The following is a 9,822-nucleotide window of genomic DNA, read 5'->3' as shown; positions in this document are numbered from 1 at the left end:
GTTCTTACAGACAGGAGAGGTTTGAACGAGGACCTTATAAAACACCAGTGGAAGTGTAAGGTGGATCATTTAATAATCATTTCTTTATTACATTTGGTCCCCTTATTGGGCTACACATTTCTTTTCTTTTCTTTTTTTATTTACATTTTCGTTTTAAAACCCCTCTCCCACCCTTCCATGTATAATCTATATTGTCACTAGTAGAATCTAAATTCAAGTGTTACCATCTAAATCATTATTAGAACCTAAGATAGACATTCCATCCATCATTAAATACAGTTAAAACTTTTTGGTTTCTGAGTCTACAACATAAAATATACTCATATATTCCTATAACAAACACTGCTATTACAGATATATAAGTCTCGATGAGCTCTAATCTATCTAAACTTTTCTTGGGATATATTCAAAGATTGCAGAGTTTTAATCTAAAGCATTGTCGTGCTGGGAAATAAGACAAAAAAGAACCAATCAGTTTCGGAAGTTTAATAATGAACTGATCATGAACCCTTCTAACATGTGAAGCTCACTTTAATTAGATGATCATTTTCATTGTTTCAGCTCTGCAGTTTGCAGCATGTGTGGCTCATTATTAGTTAAATCAAATATATATACCAATCAGAGCAAGCTTCAGTTTACATTGATGATTTATATATTTATATAAGTATAATATAACAAACTGCCTGACTAAGTGGAGATTAAATAATGTTATCTAACCAAAACCAAAAAAGAAGTTCACTTAATTTCAAAAGATTTGTGTTTCAATCTTGGATTAAAACTAATCTAATCCTTATAAAAGAAATGAAAACTCTTAGAATGGAATAGTGTGATGTTGGTGACTTATAAAAGATCTGTATATACAAGAGGGTCTCTAGCCCCTAGTCCCTAGTCCCTACCCTATTGCTAATACGGATATGATTATAATCTCTAGGGTTGAAATAGTGGTCCCTCTTCCTTTGCTTGCTATAATCCACCTGATAAAGTTGTCTTTTCCCATTTTTATTTTTATGACTAAAAGATATCCGAGGTTTAAAAAAAAAAAAAACCATGTTGATGCAAATTTTTCAAATTCATTAGCAGCCACACTAAAAGCTGATTAATCATGTGGATTTGTAGTGACACAAAACTAAAATGGTATATGGGGATGTTTTGCCAAGAAATAACAAAGAAAACAAATACTAATAAATCAGGTATCTGTTGTGGTCAATCATTAAGGAAAAATATATATTGTAAATATTAGACATGAAATGGTGGAATACTCCATCATAGCTGTTCGAGTACAGATAATGAGAGTGCAAAAAGGGTGGCAGATAAAAAAGAAAGAGAGCATATATTCCAAAAATGAATGAAACAAAAGATAGTGACACTGCAATTAATACAACATTATGGGTTTATACTCAGGTGAAAGAACCCCCAATAGCAGTGTGTTGGTAAATTTTATTAGTGCTTCCCACACATGACCAATTTATACACTATTTATCATCATCATCATCAACATCATCAACTTATCTTTATAATTAAGTAGCAAAGCTTGTTAGGCACCCACATGAGAGGTTGCCCCTTTTGGCCCCACAACCCTAACCCCTAATAATAATGACTGACCCTTCCCCAACTTGACATATTTCGATGAGCTATTATTGGCTAAACCCTTCTCTTAAAGCAATAGCATGGGCTAATGACAGGGCTAAACCATTATCCGATCTTCCATTCGACAATATATATATAAATATATATAAACTTTTAGGTCATTTGTACTTGTTGCCCACTTAATCCATTAGAAACGAAAGACTAATCTTTCGGACAAGAAGGTATGTGCATGAAAGACTAATCCATTATTAAAATATTAATCACCTTAAAGAATAACGTAGGAAAGGGTTGAGTTAGAAGGGGGTATGCGTGGAACTCCATCATGTTTGGGTTAAGTTTATATATAGTACTTTTGTTTAAGTTTACTCTATAATTATTTATAGCTCATCTCAATCTATAAATAGAAAGATAATGTGTTTCAGCACACTTGAACCCACGTTCTCCTGTATTAGCAACAATTTTCATACTAATCAAGTTAAGACTCAATCAACATTTTTACTAAAATTTTAAATATAGACAACATATTTTTATGTTTACATTATGGTATTTTATATTATTACATATTTAGATTTAAGTGATGTAAATTACATCATATTTATATTAAATATATTAGAAAATGAATCGGGTCAAATTGGACTTTGACGTTGAATGTTGGAGTCTAAGCTCGATTATATTCTAAGTGAGCCTTTTTTGTCCAAATTTATTTTTCAAACCTAATATTTTTAGTCAAGCCCTCCCAAATTCCTAACAAGATTTTGGATTTAAAAAATAGAACATTAACAAAGCTTAACTAATCTCAAATTGAGTAAATTTATTAATAAAGTGTGAATATTTATGATAATAAAATAACATAAACACATATATCATTAGTTATGAGGATAATTATTCGATACATAGATAGGTGAAATTTTGAAGTCTACAAACGACATTAAGAAAATCTTTAATTAATATTAAAAATAAAATAAGAATAAATGGAACACCTCTCAATTTTTTAATTCAATTTACATGTTAAAAACTCCATCATCTATATACCAAATAATAATCTTTAATTATAATAAACAAAATTATATAAATACAAGATGAATATATATACTTTCATATTTAGTTTAAAATGAAAAAGTTATATATATATATATATATATATATTTTATGTATGTTTATATTGACAACATCCTTTGCATTAGATATGTTAATGGGTCAGGCTATTCGTCTAGGTCCGTTCAAAATTTAGGAAGGTTTCGGTAAAAATATTAGACCTAAAAAATGAATTCAAGCAAAAAAAAAAATTAGGCCCATTTAAAATATGGGTCGGGCTCAGACTTAAAAATTCAAGGCTCAAGCACGTTTTTAAGTTTATAATACTTTATGTTATATTATTTTTATATATTATGTAATTTAGAACACATTAAAAAAATAATCTTGTACTAAATATATAATACTATTATGATGCAAATATTAAAATAACATAATATAAATACTTTTTTATCTAAAAAATAATATGGATAGACCTAAATGGATTTAGGTTAATCTTTTACAAATATGAATAAATTTAAATAAAATTTTAAATTTATATTTCAATTTAAACCGATTTTAAATAAATATAAAATATATTAATATCATATTTAATCGTAATCTAAATCTAACTCGACCCCACCCATAAACAACCACAGTGCATAATTGCTCCGTCCAATTATTCGCTAGTTGCTATCAAATATTGAGAGCAACGGAATCTCTTTAAACTCAATGCCTGTGTCAGCTTAAAGTACAAGGCAGAGTATGGCACTCGGAGGTAAATAAATTATATTATAATAAAGTTACACACAAATCTTTTTTTTTTCAGAAATAAATCATAATTTATATTAAGTGATCATGCAAAAAAAACCCAAAAGTGTAGTATAATATATAGTTCATTTAATATAAACTTTTTAATTATGAAGTAATAGTTAAAGTTTTTATTAGACATTTGTTTAGTATAAATTTAAATTGTATTATTTTTTTCTATTTTTAATATTATATAAAAAACAATACCTCATATTTAAAATATTTATTTTCAATATTTAAATTGAATTTGTTGAATATAATTATTGAAGGGTTCTACAAATAAGGTTGATATCATCATCTTAGCAATGGTGCATTAATTATTTTAGGATATACATCAACTTTGATTTTTGTGTAATTTTATATATTTTATTTAATTTTTACAAATCATTGATAATATTATCGAATTAGCACAATTTTATGTTAATATATTGCATACACAAATAATTATATTAATATGTATTCATTTCTTTAAATGTATATAGTTGAATCAAAATCAAAATTTCATGTATACATATAAACTACAATTCAAGTTTCATATATATACGTGTGTGTGTGTGCGGATAATCAGTGGCGGATCTAGAAATAGAACTTTGGGGTGAGAGGGCGGTAAGTAAAAAAAATTAGGAGGGTGGAATTAAATTATATATTTTTATGATAGTAAAATGTAAATTTACCATTTTAATAGTCTATATATTTATACTTTTTAGAGGATTAATTTAAAATTTTATAAATTATAAATGACTTAAATGAAAAATTATCTATTGTACGGGGACCGATTTCTCTTTCAGACCCTAAATCAAAATATATATACAAATTTGATATTTATCCCATTATTTTATAGTGGGAGGCAATGACTCTTGAAGACAAATACTATATTATGACTCTTCAAAATAGGGTATATGCAAAGACTGGCAGAAGACAAATTAAGACCAAGTTCTTTGGACTTTTGTTGGAATTATTATCCAACAATTACCAAAAATCCATGCAATTATCAGTTTTTGATAAACTTTCCATGTTTTCTCTTTCAAGTTCATGGGTCTGATTTACCTCTTCAAGCCATTGATCCATGCAAGTGATTCAAACACCATATTATTTCTTGTTTTTCAAAACAAAATTTAGAAAGAAGAAAAAGGAGGAGTTGGTCTGTAGAAAAAACAGGTGTTTGAGTGATGCTAACATAGTAATCTTTGTATCCTTGGAAAGACTGGTCAAGCCGACACCCATCGTACATATGGGGCCATTTTTACGTGTGGATTCATTATATGGTATAAGATTTAGGGTTTCTATAAATGCGTGAGAATTAGTGAATTTAAAATGATTAAATTATATATTTTATTAAGATGCTATTCTAGACGTCCAAGATGTCCATTTCTAAAAGGAAGCGACGAAAATGTGGTTGCTTGATGATTGAAACAGGAGCTGAAACCTTCATTTTCACAAGTAAATTTATATTTAAAGTATGATTAGGATGGTTTAAGTCACTAATCAAGTATGATTATAATATTTGGATGTACTTTGAATAAGGGGCAAGATTTCAAAGTCCAAACCTTAAAAATAGGGACCAATAAGCTCTAGATTAGCTTAAGGGCGGCCATTATCAATCCTCAGGTTACCATCTAGAAAATTAACACACACACACAAAGTGAAAGAGATGGTTTTGTTATTATGTATGGCTTAATCATATTCCTTAAGATTTTGATTGTTTAGAGAGAAGTCCACAAAAATATTTTCCGTCAACAGTCAACGAATCTCTTCAACATATTTGATATTTGGCTTAAGATGTCTATGTTCAATTTATCTCCGTATTTTGTGTCTTGACTTCGTTGAAAGTTGCAAAGAGTTCATAAAGTAATAAAAGATATATCATATGAGAGAAAAAAGAAGTAATTATATAAATGAATAAAAACAATAATAGCATGAATAGATAATCTAAAATTAAATTATAAAATTTTGATGAGTTATTCATCAAAACTTGAATTTGTCCAAAATTTGAAATTTAAATTATTAAATATCAAATTAAAGATATCATAAATTTTGTAAATAAAAATAATAGAGCCGGATTTAAAGTGAGTTTAGATTAATCATTTAGAAAATATAAATGAACTTGACAAAACTTTGATATCCATGTTTCAAGTTGAACTAAACTTAAACAAATATGAAGCATGTTGATAACATACATGGACCCAAATCTAGCTTGACCCGACCTGGCCATGGAAACTTTTACTTTCAAATTACTAACAATTTTAAGAATTCCTTGAGAAAGAAAAACTATTTGAGAATTTCCCAATCGTAGGCTGGAGGGTAGGGAAGCCTGGTGATCATCATTTATGGGAAATGCTATGTCCTAGTATTGGATAGCTTATGTTTCATTATTTAAAGAAAGGATCTGTTCCATTGCTAACCTTGAAGTCGCTAAAAGCAAGCACAATAAAGTAAGATGTTTGTGGAAGGAATTTGGCATCATTACAGCTGAAATGGCAGGGGCTTTAGCAATGCAAAGCAAAGCAGGGGATAGAGTAGGGTTAGAGCTTTATGGCTACCAGGTAACCCCCAACAACAAATACTGTCGAGTGGAGACGTATAATTGGTGCACACAGTGTCTATTGCCGGTGGACTCATACACCTTACCATGCATAGCACAATGAAATTCAGGGTAATATTATATAAACCTGCTTTCAAGATTCAAGAACACATAGCAACTTCCTCGCTACACATAGAAGCATTTTCTCAAAGTTGCAAACAACTCCGGTGTTTGGCCCATTGGTCAAGGATGTTCACTCCATACTCAGTGGGATGGAATTGCAGGAATTACCTAGTAGTGGTATGTGTGACAGTGATTTGCTTCTGCCAGTATCAGATGAAGCAACAAGAAAAAGGACCATGCTTGTCTGGTATGTAGACTGGAAATGTTTTCATCAAAGAAAAAGGCAAACCCTTTTACTACATGTGGTAAAGCATCATCTATGTAATTCCTGTGGTAATGTTTAAGCACCATCTCTTCACATTGATTGATACAGCATTTGTTAAAGAAAAACAAATATTGCAAATTAGTAAAGCAAGGAGAGGTCTACATGAGTAATGGAAGCAAAATGGGCAGATTTGATCCCAACACTCTTTGGCCTAGAAGTACATATGCATATCGCAAAAGCAGAAGTTTAAGCTTTCATCAATCTACATGATCTCCAACACCAAAATTTGTACTTAAAACCCATTATTGCTTTTGAAGATTGTGACTGAAACCGGTTAAGAACGGCATTAAAACTATAACAAGTTTCCATCTTTTAATCAAAATGAGCAACAAAACCAAGAAACCCAATTATTAAAAGATGAAAATAAAATAAAATAAAGAGAGAAAGAGTGAACTTTTCCTCGTAGAGCTTCAAGGATTTTACATTGTTCTCATGAAAACTGCACAAAAGTGTCGTATCCAGATCCAGCTGCTTAACCAGCTCAAGTTGTAACCCCGTTTCAGCCAATTCCTGTCCTATCTTTGATGCTCCTCCTTTCACTATCATGAGTTGGTAAAGTTGAGATTTTCACTAATAGTTTAGCCTTCAATAGAAAACAAACGACAAAGGGAGATAATTCCATGTTAATAATCTACAGAGACGGATTGAAAGAACAGAATAAAGATTTATGCAAAGACAGCAGGCTTTCGGCCACCGCCCACCATGGGTTTAGCTTTTGGGCCTAAGAATAAGTCCAAGTCCAACAGACTTGTCTGAATAGTTAGTGCTAACTAGGGTTTTTAAAGTTTCTAACTCATTAGTCAGTTCTTCCTATAAATTACTCTTTTGTTCTTAGGGTTTAGCCACCAAAAGCAGCTGCAGAGACAAGCCGTTTCGACATAGTATTTCTTTCTTCTACTTTGGTTGCCCTGTTTGTTTCAGATTATATTTATTTCTAGTTCTGATGCTTGTTTTTCTGGTTCAAAATTCTTAAGTGTTTGGTTTTTTCTTTTTCTTCCAAAAACAAGGGTGTTGGAGAATGAAATGATGAACAGAATTTTCCCTATTGGTTTGATTGCCGTGATGATGGCAACCTTAACGTATTAGCTCTATCTGATCATTCTCTTTACCTTGTAAAAAAAAAAAGTTGTGGTTTTTGATATGGTTTTTGACAAAGCTTCAGACTTTGTTATTATACTCCCTGTTTCAAGACTGTTAATTTTGGTATTGGATCTAAAAATGGACCTTTGAACATTGCTCACTTGATTGATTTAACATTTTGTTGTTGTTGGTGTTGTGGGAGAATGAAATGATGAATGTGATATTGTTTCCCTATTGGTTTGATTGCCGTGATGATGGCAACTTCAGTATTAGCTCTATCTGATCATTCTCTTTCATATATTTTTTGTTCTCCTAATGTGATGAACATGAAGGAAATTGGTAAGGGATATCCATGTTTTTCCTCTGAAGTGATATTGGGGATGAAACACTGAACGTAAGGATTCCTCCATGTGTATGAATTAATTAGCTCATGAGTTTTGGTTGACTCAATTTTGAGTTGGGTTGGGCTGGATTCATGAATGTTTTTAAACCTGAGTCTTGGCTAATATTTTAAATATCTTAATTTTTTTTTTAAGTTTTTTTTTTTCAAAGTTTAATTGTTGTAGGTCAATTTTAACCCATTTACATCAAAATTTAATTTAATTTTACTTAATTCATCAAAATTAAATTCAAAATCTAAAATCTTAATTACCTAAAGCTCAATTTACATCAAAATTTTAATGGCTCAAATCTTAAGCCCAAATCAAAATAAAAAATCCTAGTCCACAACTTAAATTTTTCTCAATTAAATCTTAACTTTTGCCACCACCAACTCCACTAGCCACACTTGCTCCACCACTTATTCCATTAGCTACACTTGTTCCACCACCACTTGTACCTACAAATGAAGACATAAACAATAAAAAATATTTGGTAAATGGTTATATAAGCCTTCTCATATTTTGTATTTAAGGGAGGAAGAAGTTTTGGGGCAGAAAGTTATTGTAAAAGATTTTTAAGAGGTTTTTTAAGAGTAATCAAGGAGAAAAGTTATTGTAAAGGCTAGTTTTTGGAGATGTTAGTTTTTTTTTGGAGATTAATCAAATATCAAAGCAAAAGAAGTTTCTTGGTCTATAACTGAAAGGAAAACAATAAGCAAACAAAGAACTTAAAACGAGAATAGACCAAGAAATATTTTTTGCTTTGATATTTGATTAATCTCAAAAAAAATTAGTCTCTCCAAAAACTAGCCTTTACAATAACTTTTCTCCTTGATTACTCTAAAAAAACCTCTTAAAACCCTTTACAATAATTTTCTCCCCCAAAACTTCTTTCTCCCCTAAATATAAAATATGAGAAGGCTTATATAGCCATTTACCAAATTTTTTTATTGTTTATGTCTTCATTTGTAGGTACAAGTGGTGGTGGAGCAAGTGTGACTAATGGAGTAGGTGGTGGAGCAAGTGTGGCTAGTGGAGTTGGTGGTGGCAAAGGCTAGGATTTAGTTGAGAAAAGTTTAGGTTGTGGGCTAGGGTTTTTTATTTTGATTTGGGCTTAGGGTTTGGGTCATTGGGGTTTTGATGTAAATTGAGCTTTAGGTAGTTAAGATTTTGGGTTTTGGGTTTAATTTTAGTGGGTTAAATTGGGTTTTGATATAAATGGGTTAAAATTGGCCTACAACAGCTGCCTCTCTTTACTTATTATCGTGTAACGGGAATAAAGCAAAGACACAAAGAAAGGCCAATTTTGCCCGGTCTTACTAAGTATGGACTTCTTTGGTGCTCTTCTCATCCAGGTAGTCTCTTTCCAAACCACTGTTTCTTGTTGTCTTGATCAAATCCACTGCATCTTCTGATATATGCCTTGTAGCTTCGATTTACTCCAAGGTGACTTCAAAAAGATAAGATCGACAGCTTCAATCTGCTCTTCCATCGCTTTAGTCAGATAAAATTTGTGGTCTTCTCTTCTGCAACTTTTAGAAATGTAAGATTTGATATCATCGATCAGCTCCACTGCAACTTCAATTAGCTTCACTGTAACTTCAGGGATATAAAATATGTGTCTTCGATTAATTCCAGTCTTTATTCTTTACTCGGCATGTGATCCTGAGCTTAACTTATTTCTCGCAATATGAATTGACTCTTTAAAACTAAACATTAAAAACAGAAATTGAAAATAGCTCAGCACGTGAGCCAAGACTCAACTCACTTCTCACAATATGAGTTGATTTTTAAAACAAAATTTGTAAAATAGATTTTGAAAATACCTCGGTATGTGACCTGAGGCTCAACTCACCTCTCGTAATATGAGTTGATTTTTGCAAAGCATAAATTGAAAAAAAAATCAATTGAAAATACCTCAGCGTGTGATCTGAAGCTCAACTCACCTCTCGCAATATGAGTTGATTTTTTTAACAAACATAAAT

The 9,822-nt window shown here is 30.8% G+C and overlaps 1 long non-coding RNA gene and 2 other non-coding genes across 3 annotated transcripts; all 3 read left to right on the top strand.

The window, feature by feature from the left end:
* The first annotated feature begins 7,038 nt into the window (after positions 1-7,038).
* On the top strand, positions 7,039-9,469 carry LOC128295210 (uncharacterized). Its single transcript, XR_008285550.1, has 2 exons — positions 7,039-9,192; positions 9,267-9,469. It is a non-coding gene; the product is annotated as an uncharacterized LOC128295210 (long non-coding RNA).
* LOC128295741 (small nucleolar RNA Z102/R77) lies at positions 7,394-7,479 on the top strand. Its single transcript, XR_008286299.1, has one exon. It is a non-coding gene; the product is annotated as a small nucleolar RNA Z102/R77 (small nucleolar RNA).
* Positions 7,659-7,746, top strand: LOC128295740 (small nucleolar RNA Z102/R77). The gene has a single exon (XR_008286298.1). It is a non-coding gene; the product is annotated as a small nucleolar RNA Z102/R77 (small nucleolar RNA).
* Positions 9,470-9,822: the final 353 nt, after the last annotated feature.

The sequence above is a fragment of the Gossypium arboreum genome, chromosome 7 (genome assembly GCF_025698485.1).
Source record: "Gossypium arboreum isolate Shixiya-1 chromosome 7, ASM2569848v2, whole genome shotgun sequence".
Lineage (NCBI taxonomy): Eukaryota > Viridiplantae > Streptophyta > Magnoliopsida > Malvales > Malvaceae > Gossypium > Gossypium arboreum.
This window is presented reverse-complemented; position numbering and strand designations above follow the sequence as displayed.